General features: G+C 38.5%; 1 long non-coding RNA gene across 1 annotated transcript in view; it reads left to right on the top strand.

Annotated features, from left to right (window-relative positions):
* The first annotated feature begins 294 nt into the window (after positions 1-294).
* LOC125780964 (uncharacterized) overlaps positions 295-14,947 on the top strand; it is a 264,860-nt gene continuing 250,207 nt past the window's right edge. The window contains exon 1 of the long non-coding RNA XR_007424000.1: positions 295-344. This is a non-coding gene — a long non-coding RNA (uncharacterized LOC125780964). The remainder of the gene's footprint in view (positions 345-14,947) is intronic.

Genomic DNA, 14,947 nt, shown 5'->3' with positions numbered 1-14,947 from the left:
GTCAAATAAGAGAGTATGAATATTGATTTTCCTCAGGCCTTGTGGGATTCCTGCCTTATTTTCTGAAGTCTTTTGTGCTTTAAAATAGGATGAGTGTAGGATCCCTCACTTAACTCGATCATGTTGCAACTGATTACAGGGATTTTTATGAGTTAACTCAAGTTTAATCTGACTGAAGAATAAAGCTTATAAAATGGTCTATATATACTTCATGTACTTCAAATCTACCTGTATTCACTCACTAAGCCCACACTCATATGTAGCTCAATAAATAAGTTTCCCATATCCCATAGTTACAGGGGTTGGACAATGAAACTGAAACACCTGTCATTTTAGTGTGGGAGGTTTCATGGCTAAATTGGAGCAGCCTGGTGGTCAATCTTCATTAATTGCACATTGCACCAGTAAGAGCAGAGTGTGAAGGTTCAATTAGCAGGGTAAGAGCACAGTTCTGCTCTAAATATTGCAATTGCCAGAGTTCAAAAGAGGACAAATTGTTGGTGTACATCTTGCTGGAGCATCTGTGACCAAGACAGCAAGTCTTTGTGATGCATCAAGAGCCACGGTATCCAGGTTAATGTCAGCATACCACCAAGAAGCACCAACCACATCCAACAGGATTAACTGTGGACGCTGTAAGAGGAAGCTGTCTGAAAGGGATGTTCGGGTGCTAACCCGGATTGTATCCAAAAAACATAAAACCACGGCTGATCAAATCACGGCAGAATTTAATGTGCACCTCAACTCTCCTGTTTCCACCAGAACTGTCTGTCGGGACAATAAATTATAGTGGTCTAAAACCAGGTGTTTCAGTTTCATTGTCCAACCCCTGTAAATCAATTAAGCATAACATTATGACCACATACTTCATACTTTATCTGCATACTTTATTATCCTTATTAACCTTTCCTCTTGTTCTTTAATAGTCAGGACCCCTGTTATTATGTGTTGTGCTGCTACAAGTGTTTTTAAACACCTGGAGTGTCATGGCTGGCCTGAGAACAGTCCAAAAATTACTTTATTTCAGTTCAAAATGTGAAATATATAAGAACAATTGGTATGTTCAGGGCAGTGTGCCAAATCCTGCTGGAAAATGAAATCCACATCTCCATAAAAGTTGTCAGTAGAGGGAAGCATGAAGTGCTGTAAGATTTTGTGGGAAAACAAAACTGCACTGACTTTAGACTTGATAATAAAACACAGTGGATCATCACCAGCAGATGACAGACATGTCTCTCCAAACCATCACTGATCATCAGTAAATTTCACATTTCATTTAAGGGAAATCAAGGGATCAGAGTCTGGAGGAAGAGTGGAGAGGCACACAGTCCAAACTGCTCGAGGTCTAGTGTGAAGTTTCCACCAATCAGTGATGATTTGGAGAGACATGTCTCAACATCTGCTGGTGTTGGTCCACTTTTTTGGTGGTTCAGGACTTGGTACACTGCCCACATTGCCAAAATGACCAATTGGTCTTATATTATATTCTAATTTTCTGATTCTTAATCACTAAAATAAATAAATGCTTAAAATAGAACAGAATTACTGAAATACAGTAACTTTTTTTTTCCCAATGATATTCCAGTTTTTTTTTTTTTTTTTTTTTTTTTTTTTTTTTTTTTTTTTTTTTTTTTTAAGATGCACTAGTATTCTAGACATATAAGCAGGACACTGAGGGGGGGTTGTAGCTCACAGGTAGTGGATTGATTGTTGTGGACAACTGGTATAACTCATCGTCAGTAAGATGAGGCGAGCAGGACATATGCTCCTCTGTTTAGCTTCAACTCAACTATCTTTGACAGGACTCACCTCACAGCTCTGTGTTGCAACTCCATTGTCTGGGATCTGGCGGGTAAAGCCACAGCGGTCCTCATTTCAACTCGGGCTTAAAGCCTGATGTCAATCAGGAAGAAGTTTTTCTGTCGTTGTTTTCTATCAGAGGCGGCCTGACGGCGCCGCTCCTCGCTCTCCAAGCCGTGTGAGGATTCTGCTGCTGCTGCTTCTTCTTTTTGCTTTTCTATTTTTTTATTTCTTCATGTGTTCAGATTTAGAATAAGCAGTGGTTTATTTTAATTCTGCGTGATGCATGACCTGCCCTGTCCCCGGCAGTGTTCTCCAATCACTCGCTTCTCTTTTTTACCGTTTCAACAGCAGATTAAGTGGCAGGTGATTTAGATGCAATTGGTTTGCCGAACCATGAAATTCTCCCAGATAAAATGCTTTTGGGTCGGCCATTATTTGTTTATTTATTTATTTCTTTAGAAACTTTAATTAAAAGATATGATCTCTCTCCTGAGCCCTTATAAACTTTTACTGCACTATGTCAGCAGGTTATCTCTTCAGGCAGCCACCGAGAGGCCGTGCCGATGCGCCGAACTGCTCCACAGAAAGCCTTAGCATGTCTCGTTCGGGCCGCGGACCATGAAGAGCATCGCTCGCCTCGGCCGTGACTTAGACAGGTCATTCAATAATGGATCACAGCACTGTTTAGTAGAGGTGAGAGGAGAAAAAATCAATACTACACAATATGGTGATATTATAGGGGTAATGATAGTACTGATGCGTGCTTGCACAACCCTGTTTTTTTTTTTTTTTTTTTTTTTTGATTATATAATAAACATGTATATTATCCCATACACAGTTTAATATAAGGTATAATATATATATATATATATATATATATATATATATATATATATATATATATATATATATATATATATATATATATATATCGTTTTATTTATTTTTATTTTTTTTATAATAATACTTCAGTAACCCTTCTTTAGTGTAGCCATATTGTCGCATGTTGCTGCAGAAAAGAAGGACGAGGAGAGTGGGATCCAATGCGAATTATATTTATTAGAACAATAAAAAAAAAACATAGAAACACAGAGAAAAGGGGACTATTAAAACAAACCGAACAAATAACTAGACTGACTGAAACAAGTGCAATAACTGACAAGGAAGATAGGAAATGCTGAGGTATAAATACACAAGGAGGGAAACGAAAAAGGGGAAACACCTGGGGAAACAGGTAACGAGGGGGCGGAGCTACAGATAACAGTCACGTGGGAGAACACAGGTGAGAAAGTGCCAGAATGTGACACACATGACATTTTTTCACACAAATGTTCCTCTTTTTGGCTTATGAAACGTGTTTAACTTGAATTTAGTTGATTTATTTGTTCTAAATTGTCTTAATTTCATGTTGCACTGATTTAACAACAGCATTTGATTCTACAACTTTAAACAGATCTGATAAAGCCTTGTCCTCTTACTCCCACAACTGATCAGATGTACTGTACATACCTCACAAGATCTTAAGTTTCCTGCTTCAGAATGTGGACAGAAATTACAGTATGTATTACAATGTGTTTAGTTTGCTTAAAACTTCTGTACAGTACTTTATGCACACTTAGCGCCCTATTTTATTTATCTATAGAGCATCAGTCAACTGCGGAATTATGGAGTTTTATGGAGATGCAGATTTTATTTTCCAGCAGGACTTGGCACACTGCCCACACTGCCAAAAGTACCAATTGGTCTTATATAATATTCAAAATTTCTGAGACACTGATTTTTGGTTTTCATTGGCTGTAAAAAGTCAAAATCATCAGCAATAAAAGAAATAAACTCTTAAAATAGACACACTTTGTGTGTAGTACATCTATATAATATATTTTTAATTGTATTACTGAAATAAAGTAACTTTTCAACAATATCCTGGTGCATCCTCCCTTAAGATTGACTGACAGATTTTAATCAAATCCTCCACATCCCTCTCGTTTTTAAGCTCTGTGTTCCTTTGTTGAGTTTGGTGCCATTTAGCGACAGCTCGGTGCGTTGGTTGCCAGATCAATAGTTACTAAATTTGCCAGGAACAGTACGCTCACCTCGGCCAGTGACCCCAAAGAGCCTAATCCCCGCAAAGTCATAATTGCGTCTCAGAGGAAGAGCGAGCGAGGGGATGATGCACATTTGCATGCGTATCTGTTCGATAACTGGCTAAAAGCCAAGCTCCGTCAGACAAACAAGGTTATAGGAAGGACTTACGTCTCAGATAGTCCGTAATTGCCGTCGCAATCGATGATTTGTGATCAAGACGAAGAATATTGATCATCTGTTGATTTATGGCCTCACATTTTCGCGCTTTTCTTTAATTTGCCATTTATAACCCTGCATCAATCTTGCGGGCCATGCCTGTAAGTACCTGTGTCAGTGGTATTAATGAATTTTACAGGTAATTTTCATTATGAACTCCAGTGCTGCTGCTGCTGCTCTGAGGGCACCACCTGGATTTGGCAGTGCGCTGTTGTCTGTGCGGTCACTGACTGCAGGATTTATCAAATTAAAGATGAATGAGGAGGAACCCTGTTACTAAAATAGGTGGCACTGTGTGGTAAATGAGGCCCTCTATGGCAGAAACCCATTATTGTAATTAATAATGTCAGCATATTTGATGGAGTTAAGTAAGAAATGCCAGTTAGCCGGCGCTTAAACAACCTAAATATATCGGTACCACTTTAAAATAAGACTACCTTTATAAAGGGTTTATAAATGGTTTACAATTAGTTTATTAATGGTTACTAATTAGGTTGTAAATGCCTTAAAAATCATTAATAATCAGTTATAACACATGATTAGAAAGGGCAACAATATAGATGGCTGTGGGTTCACTATTTGGCAAACAACAGGTCATTGTTGCCCTTTCTACGTGTTATGTGTTATAACTGATTATTAATGATTTTTAAGGCATTTAGAACCTTATTAGTAACCATTCATAGTAATTATGTTTTGTTTATTTTAATTATTTTTAGTATATTAAATATACTAAAAATATATTTTTCGTCATCGTCCATTGCGATGTTTCAATGTAAACATCGTCATCGGCCAATTAAGGAGACATCACCCAACCCTATACCGTACCTAAATAAATAAAAAAATACAGTGTATCAGTGTATGTAGTGTATGGATAGTGAACTCTCTGAGCCTTCAGTGGTTTGCTGGGGTTCGGCTGGATTAGTTCACATCCTATTACATTTTTCTTCTTTTATTTTATTTCTGACATTTCAGTTGCCCTTTATGAAGCTACTGTCTTGCTGTATTCCCAGTCTGTATTCCTGCTGTTTTCTTCTACATACTGTGAATCTATTTCACAAACAGCATTTCTTTATTTATATTTAGAAAGCTAAACGTAACCCCCTTGATTGGGGTTAAATGACTGCAGGTGAGACCCGTGTTGTTAGTGTTTTAAACGGATGCAAAGTGAACCTCCGTAATCAGATTTATTCAGCCGGCATTCTGCAGTTTTATCTTTCTGCATTTTGATATTGGTGTGACACGCCAGCCGTGCTGAGTTAATTAAGTGCATTAGAGCTGTATTGACAGCCGCAGAGCGTGATACATTGGAGACTTGAAAAGGTAATTAACTTTAGCTGTTATTGCTTAAAAAACTCGTACTCTGGAGAAATATGTTGCATGCAGACTTTCATAGAGTGACATTTAATCGCAAATAGCACTGCTTGCTCCCGAGGACCGTTTTCACCCAGAGATTGTCTCTTTCTCCTCAGTGTTGGACTAGATTAGACATTTTACTGTCAGTGTAGCCCATCTGCCAGCAGCATCTTCAATACTTTTAACTACTTTAAGATAATATTTATTCATCACAACATAGCTGCTATCTGAAAATATACAGATACATGGGACAACAGGAGAGTTGAGGTGCACATTTGAGGAATTCTGCCGTGATTTGAGCAGCCGTGGTTTTACGTTTTTTGGATACAATCCGGTTTAGCACCCAAACATCCCTTTCAGACAGCTTCCTCTTACAGCGTCCACAGTTAATCCTGTTGGATGTAATTGGTGCTTCTTGGTGGTATGCTGACATTACCCTGGATACCGTGGCTCTTGATGCATCACATCCTGCATTTTCGAGGTATTGCCACCATTCCAACTCCAGATTGTGCATTCTGATGGTGCAATACGTGCTTGTTATTAGGGAAACTGAGAAAGGTGCTGGCAAATGGCTTTTAAGAAGAGCAGATGCAGATGGAAGTCTCGAAACTCGTATGTGACAAAGATGAACAGACAACATCATGGCAGTAGGAACAAATGCAAATAAATAAACAGTAACAAAAACTAATCTGTATTTTGGGCAGATCATTTTTCAGTTCTAAGCTGTTGACATAAAGCTTTGGGACGGTTGTGAAAAAGGTAAGTCTGGAGCCTTGGTACAATACAATATATATATATATATATATATTTCATTTTACATGAAATGTCGTGGCAGTTTATAGCTACCTTTTGCACCATTTAAGTTCCATTTTTTCAGCTGTTTTAGGTTATTCACTGGACCTAAAACGCTTAAATTGTAAAAATTAACAGAAAAAAAAAACAAATCTGGGGTTGTTTTAAGTCTTATCCCCAGTAATTGATGTCCAGTAGTGTAATTGATGCCTAGTGGTGTAATTGATGCCCAGTAGTGTAATTGATGCAACCAACACAACAGCACAAACAGAATCCAGCTCAAATCAAAGCTACCTACCAAGTTTCATTCCTGTCTGTTGATTCCTTAAATGTGTGACTGTTGTTTTGATGATGAGTGTATTGCTATGGATGTATAGCAGCATCTTATCAATGTAATTATTGACTGTGAATAGAAAAAATGTAGTTAATCTGAAATGAACAGAACAGGAGGGTTAAAACAGCGTAAAACAGCGAGTATCGTGACGAGCTTTCTGTGTGTCAGTGGATTGAAGGATTGAGGCCCGAGATGCATCTAAACCCACCGATGGCAAGAGATTTCTCTTTATCTCGTCCGTGACTCATCTTTCTATAGTCGTCCTGCTGCGTAGGGTCCAAAGAAGGCATGTAGGATCTTTTGAAAATCTCTTTTAGATGCCGAGGATGACGAGCAGGAACAACAGCCGCAATCCGAGCAGGTGCTGCCTTTTGATACTCCTTCTCCTTCAGACTGAGGTCGAATTATTATTCTTCTTCTCCTTCTTCTTTTTTCTCCCTTATAAACCGCTATATATGGATGGTATTAGCCTCGGCGGCGTTCCCCTCGGCAGCTGCTGGATCCTCTCTGGTGATATGATAAGTACGAGGGAGTGATGGGAAATCACGCGGTTACTGTACTTATTCAATTAATTCAGGAGGATGACAGGAAATCGATGTAATACCCAAGCGCCCGGGGACTCTGTTATTGGGAGTATATTTGCACAATAAAGATCTATTGCCCCGTTTGTTCATCATTTAATCATTTTTAATGCGTGTTAGTCTTTCCCCTCTTAAAACTTCCCATAAAACTTTAAACAATTAATCGGCGCTTAATGAAGTCCCCAATGAACTTGAAGAATCGCTGGAGTTGAAAGTGAAGTAAGCCTCAAATGAACGAGCCAAGCCAGAGATAAAATGCTAATGCGCTCCAGACAAAGTCAGTCGAATTTACAGAATTACATGTACAGTTTGTACAGGGAGAGTTTGATGGATATTATGGGATGGGGTAATGACTTGGCTTACTTTACAAAAGCCTAATGAGTCTACAGCAGCAGATTATTCCACCCTTTTGTCATTACAAAGATGATTTAAGTACAGTAAGATGCTAATAATACAGTTAGCGTTCGACCAAATCTGTTGTGGCCCAAATAAAAACCTTCCATAGGAATGCATTGAAATCGGTCTATAAACTTTTAACCATAAATTCGAACTCAAAACTAATCGCAAAGGTTTTAGAAGTAGCAACGCCTTAGCAACACCCTACCGAAACCTTAACAACCAACATCTATATCATAGCATTACCTAACCACCGCTTAGCAATTCTTTTTTTGCCTAGCAATGGCATGACAGTTGTTTAGCAACACCATTGCAACTGCTTGGAAACTCCTTAGAAACCAAGACAATAGTCGCAACACATAACCAACTGCTTAGCAACACTTTAGCAACCATTTTAGCAATGCTCTAGTAACCAACACCTATACCACAAAAACACCTTAGCAACCAATGCCTAGGTCAAAACTGTGCTGCTGGGCTCCAACCACATTCACAGTAACAACCACATTCACAGTAGCAACACCTGAGCAACACCTGAGCAATCAAATTCGATACCATAGCAACACCTTAGCAAGGTGTGTAGCAATACTTTATCAACTGCCTGCAAGCACCTTAGCATCAACACAATAACAACCAACACCAATATTATAGCAACACCTTAGCAATGCACCTAGCAATATTTTATCAACCAACACCAATATTATAGCAACACCATGACAACAGTTAAGCAACACCTTAGCAACTGCCTGGCACCACCTGTACAGTAGCAATACCTAAACAACTACTTAGCAGCATTTTAGCTTCATCCTAGCAACGCCTTAGCAACCATCTAGCAATTCCTAAGTAACAAACACCTATACAGTACCTATACAAAATTTTGACAACCAATATCTACACGGCAGAAACACCTTAGCAACCAACAACTAGGTCACATCTGTAGTGCTGAGCTTCAACCACATTCACAGTAACACAGTAGCAACAACTAAGCAACACCTGAGCGATTATCTCCGATACCATAGCAACAGCTTATCAAGATTTGTAGCAGTACTTTATCAAGTGCCTGCAAGCACCTCAGTATCAAAAGAGTAACAACCAATACCAATATTATAGCAACACCATGACAATTGTTAAGCAACACCTTAGCAACTGCCTGGCACCCACTGTACAGTAGCAATACCTAAGCAACTACTTCCTAGCAGCACCTTAGCATCCAACTTCTTAGCAACAACTTAACAACCACTTAGCAACACCTTAGCAACAGCTGAGCAACAACTGAACCTTAGCAAGCGTGCAGCAATGCTTTACCAACTACCTGGGAGCACCTTGGCAACTAATGTCTAAGCAACCACTTAGCCACTCTTTAGCAGCCAATTAGCAACACCTTAGCAACCACCAAGCATATATTTATGTGTAACCAAAATATATGCAGTATCAGCACATTAGCAACCATCCTAGAAGAAGCCATGCTATTCCAACCATGGCATTACGTTCACCGTGTTTCACAGATAAGATGAAATGTTTGGAATCATGAGTACATACAAACTTTAGCCTTTCCATCACAAAGCTAAATGTTAATCTTTGTCCAAAAATGTCTGAGGTTTGTCTCTGTATATCTTGGCTTTTCCTATTGCTATTTAGTGGTTTGCGTCTTCTGGTGAAACCTCTTTAGTTTTGGTCTACCTGTTCAACATCTGTTACATAGTACACCAGTGACGACTTTCTTCTGCAGAACATTACGAATGGTTGTTCTGGCTATGGCCATTGTTTTACATCTCTCAGCTCACAGTTGCTAGTTTTTCACCAAAAGATTCATAGCGCTCTGGTTTTAATGTAGGTTACTCCTCTAACTATAAATGCACAGTTTTTGTACAGATAAAACCTAAATCTGAAACTGAGCATTCTAACATTTCAGTGCTATTAATTTATTGTTTAAATAATCAATGTATCGGAACACACCTGGACAACAAAACACACCTGACAGTCACATTTCCCTATACTTTTACACTGCTGAGCTGCAACCGCACTCACAGATTCTCGCCTATGCTAATTTACAGAATTACATTTCGATTTTGCACAGGGAGATTTTTTTGGGGCGGGGGGGGGGAGGGGGGTGGGGGGGGGGTATTATGGGATGGTGCAATGGTGGCTTACTTTACAGAAGTGACATCCCAGTGCATAATGAGCCTACAGCAGCAGATTATCCCACCCTTGGTTTGAACAGACTCTTCTGTCATTACGGAGATGATTTAAGTACAAGTCTTTATGCAGATCAGCTCCACACAGACAGGTTCAGGTAAGTGTGTGATTTAGCAGGATTTCAGCAACGGCACTGAAAGGAACTGGACTGAATTCATTAGCTTAGCCATTTTATAGAGAAACTGCTGGTAAGAGACAAATCCTTCAGGTTTTAAACACTGGGATTATGCTAGGAATTACTGGGATTTCTATTCATAAATGCTATTTAATGAAAACACAACTTGTATGAGTCTAGATGAGACTAATTGCCTTCGTCTCTAAGCCTCTTATTTGGTGCAGAATGTGGATGGAGTAATTCCTGATTCCTGTGGTACACCTGTCTAAGATTATCTTTGGGAGATTGCTAGTTTGATGCCACAGCCATCCATGTGGCTGGTTTCACTATTTAAATGAGTATTAACTTCTTTAAATAAGAAACATACATGCTGTTCATTAAAACACAATTCCAATAGATTACACAATAGATAAATCATGATTAGAATAGCTCTGCTGAGGTAAGTGTATGATTAGAATAGAGTTTCTGAAGTAAATTATTAATTAGACTAGCACTACTGAGGTAAATTTATAATTAGAATAGCACTAGTAAAGTACGTTCATGATTAGAATAACACTGCTGAGGTAAGTTTATGATTAGAATAGCACTGCCGAGTTAAAAGGTGCATTTTCACTGGGAATAGTACTAATATTGAATGTACTTAGAATAGCGCAACTATGAAAACATTCATTAGAAAAGCACTGCCAAAGTAAATTGTTGGTTAGAATAGAAGTACTGAGGTAAAAATATAATTAGAATGGCACTACTGAGGTAAATCTATAATTAGAATGGCACTACAGAGGTAAATCTTTGATTCAAACTGCACTACTGAGGTAAATCTTTGATTCAAATGTCACTACTAAGGTAAATCTTTGATTAGGAAGGCACTACTGAGGTAAATATTTGATTAGAAAAGTACTTTTGAGGTAAATCTTTGTTTCGAATGGCACTACTGAGGCAAGTCTTTAATTAGAATGGCACTACTCAGGTAATTTTAATTATTAGAATGGTTCTACTGAGGTAAATATTTGATTAGATGGCTCTACTGAGGTAAATATTTGATTAGATTAGCACTACTGTGGTAAATATTTGATTAGAATGGCACTACTGAGGTAACTATTTGATTAGAATGGCACTACTGAGGTATATCTTTGTGTAGAATAGTACTTCGGAGGTAAATGTTTCATTAAAATAGTACTTCTGAGGTAAATCTTAGATTACAATGGCACTACTGAAGTAAACCTTTGACTAGAGTAGTCTTTCTGAGGTGAATCTTTGGAATAGTACTTCTGAGGTAAACCTTTGATTAGAATGCCACTACTGAGGTAAACCTTTGATGAGTATAGCACTGCTGAGGTAAATATATTATTTTTTGTTGGTTGACCGAGTACCAATTAATTAATTGTAGGAAAACCTATGGAAACCTGTTTAGTTTTGCTTAGTTTTCATCTTCATAAAAACTGTAGATGGTAAATGATGATGATGGCGGCAGCGGGAGCTCTGGTTACATGTGCTGGTGCAGTGAAGATGTTTTTCTATCTTGTCCGTGTGAATCGTATCTGTCAGTGTAGGAGGGAATGAAATGCAGCGCTAAAGTGATGATGTAATGAAATGGGGTTTAACATAAACTGCTGTGAAGAGCAGAGCCGAGAGCAGGGCGGCGAACCTCCAGCCATGTGACGCGACGCTGAGGAGATGTTGACTTTGCAGCGGCATCAGCACAACTGGAAGAAGCTGCTGGAGGAAAAAAAGAGAAAAGAAAAGAAAGAATAGAGAGGAGACAGCGCTAATCCACCTGCTCAGACTGAGCACATCTCCTGCCCTCAGCCCTAATGTGAGAGAAAACGCAGCCCAGCGAAGGTAAAGAGTGAATGGTAATGAGCAGATGCTCGGCCCAGCTCTGACACTCGCACTTTGCAGAGTGAACTGGTTGCGAAAGCATGTGGGGAATAAACACAGAGTAATGGATAAAAAATGATAATGGTTCTGTTGGCTTACCCTGAAATTACTGTTTACCTGGAGTGATTCTCTGCCTGAAAATCATAGCTTTCCTGCATCTGTATAAAATCACTGTGTTCTGTATTTACATCCTGTTATTTTCCTGATCCCTTGATCTTCACCAACAATATATGTGTGGATTTGTGTACCAAAAATGTCTGTAATTAGATTTTTTATACTCTTTTTCCCTCGGGGTGTTGAAACAATGCTGAAGCATTAAGAATTCCTTTCCCAGTCAAAAAAAACCACACAAATTTAATGTCAGTTATTTAAATTTGTTGACTACAAGTTTTATTGTCGACTAATTGTTAATTTGTAAAAGTACTTCATTACACGAGGTGCCCAAACACAACAGATTACGTATTTGCTCACTAAATAACCAGTACTTTCCATGTTTAGACAATATCCACACATTCCAAATTGTAGAAATACAGTTTGTAGAATGGCACTACTGAGGTAAATATTTGATTAGAATGGCAATACTGAGGTAAATATTGGATTAGAATAGTACTTCTGAGGTAAATATTTGATTAGAATGACACTACTCAGGTTAATCTTTGATTAGAATGACACTACTGAGGTAATAATTTTATTCAAATGACACTACTGAGGTAAATCTTTGATTAGAATAGCATTACTGAGGTAAACATTTGATTAGAATGGCACTACTGAGGTAAATCGTTGATTAGAATGGCACTATTGAGGTAAATATTTGATTAGAATGACATTACTGAGGTAAATCTTTGATTAGAATAGCATTACTGAGGTTAATCTTTGATTAGAATGGCACTACTGAGGTAAATATTTAATTTGAATAGCATTACTGAGGTAAATCTTTGATTAGAATGGCACTACTGAGGTAAATATTTGATTTGAATGGCACTGCTGAGGTAAAAATTTGATTTGAATAGCATTACTGAGGTAAATCGTTGATTTGAATTTCATTACTGAGGTAAATATTTGATTAGAATAGCATTACTGAGGAGAATCTTTTATTAGAATAGAAATACTGAGGTAAATCTTTGATTTGAATGGCAGTACTGAGGTAAATCTTTGATTAGAATGGCACTACTGAGGTAAATTTTTGGATTAGAATGATACTTCTGAGCTAAACTATTGATTGTTTTATTTCAAGGAAACTTCAGAAAAAGTTCACATTTTCTAAGCCACTGATTTTTGAGTTAATCGGCTGTAAGCTGTAATCATCAACAACAAAAGAAATAAAGGCTTAAAATAGATCACTCAGTGTGTAATACAGCTATATATGTAATAAATGAGATTCACATTTTGAACTGATTTGCTGAAATAAAATAACTTTTTAATGATATTCTAATTTATTGGGAATTGCACTAGTATGTCTGAAGGTATGTTGTATGTGTTTGTATTGGTAAAGAAAATCAGAATCTGAATTGGGCTTCATTCAGTGATAATAAATGAAAATTCTCTTGCTTGGACGGGGGAGTGGATGGAGATGGTACGTCTTGAAATTTTAACAGCGAGGAAAATTCCTGGGCATAAAAGTAACAGCTCGTTCTTGATGGCTCAACAGCACCCGTGGGCTTTCTTACATGTGATTTTTGCAGGCGTTCGCTGCTGTCCGTGGTGCTGAACACTTCAGTAAATCCACGGCGGCTCGGCTTACCCAGCGTTCCTTCACAACTAAAAGCAGGGGTATTATTTTGGGGCTCTTTTTATCAACACGCATGTGGCAGCATGTGAAAAAAGCCCCGCTATGCTTAATGTTCGGCATATATTACGTTGCGTCATCCCTCGCTCCTAAAATTAAGGAATAAAAGCCAGACCTGAGGCGTAGACCCTGGATTTAATCCACCTCATCCTCCTACTCAGCTTCTTTTCGGAGACTGTCATCACTCGGAGGATTTGAACTAATGTAAAGGCAGAGCTGAAGATTAGTTGTATGCCGATTGTTCCTCCGCTTCCCACTACGCCGAATTCACGCTCCCGCTCGGCGTGGAAGCGTAGGACACGTAAAAACAGCCAGCTTTTATAATGGGGCTAAAATTGAACCGTGGACCATCTGCTATGCTGTTTGTGTGTGTTTATGGTTTATGGATTCATCTGCATAATAACAACAATAATAATAATGTTACTTTCTGTCTTTGGAAAAAAAAATCTCAGTTTTTTATTCGTAATAATAACAATAATAAGTGCAGCGTGAGTAGAAGAGTAGAAGAATTAGGCTAATAAATGAATATACACGCTGTTAGAGCTCAATTGGACTGAAAAACAGACCTGCTTAGTACAGCAGAGTGTGTGTTTGTGTGTGTTTGAGTGTGTTAAAGTGTGTACGAGTGTGTGTGTGTATGCATTTAGTAGCTCTCCATAATGAGAACATGAAAATTTGCCCTTTTCTCTAAAACAGCAGCTTTTATTTTTATTTTACCCACTTTATTCCCCATAATTTATTCATGCACACTCATTACCATCCCATCACACAAGCCTACCCCAGCTCTAAACGCGTGAATACCATAAAAATAAAGTGTATTTGAGCGATTCCACAGAAGAAGTAAAGATTTAGCTTAAACCCAGCGGGTTTCAGACTGTCTCATTGATGGTCTTTGATGGTCAAGGAGGTTGAGTCATCCAGGGAAGTTGCTCATCCAGGAAAAAAACGTACAGTATCTTGTGCTGGTTAAATAGCGGGTTAATCAACTCTTCACCAGCACAGTTTATGTAACATTTGATTATGCCAATGCTGGATGTTTAGCTTGGTCATGTCTGATCGTTCTGTTGGACTTTGCTTGATCATGTTGGTAGTGCTGGCTGACCAGATTGGTCAATACTGGCTGACCTTATTCAGGTTGGTTATGCTTGTAGACCAGCTAAGCCAGGGGTGTCCAAACTACGGCCCGCGGGCCATTTGCGGCCGGTTTCCTTTTTTGAAGTGGCCCGCGAGAAATTTTAGAAATAGAATGAAAGTTGGCCCGCTGTTAAGAAGGTTTTTATAATGTGAGATTCAAAGTTTGAACGCTAGGTGTCAGAAACGTGCCAAAGAGTCTAAAAGCGGAGAGGGTGCGCATTTCTAGCGCAGAAAAACAGGACAAAGAGTCTAAAAGTGGAGAGGGCACGCATTTCTAGCGC

The sequence above is a fragment of the Astyanax mexicanus genome, chromosome 14 (assembly GCF_023375975.1).
Source record: "Astyanax mexicanus isolate ESR-SI-001 chromosome 14, AstMex3_surface, whole genome shotgun sequence".
Classification (NCBI taxonomy): domain Eukaryota; kingdom Metazoa; phylum Chordata; class Actinopteri; order Characiformes; family Acestrorhamphidae; genus Astyanax; species Astyanax mexicanus.
This window is presented reverse-complemented; position numbering and strand designations above follow the sequence as displayed.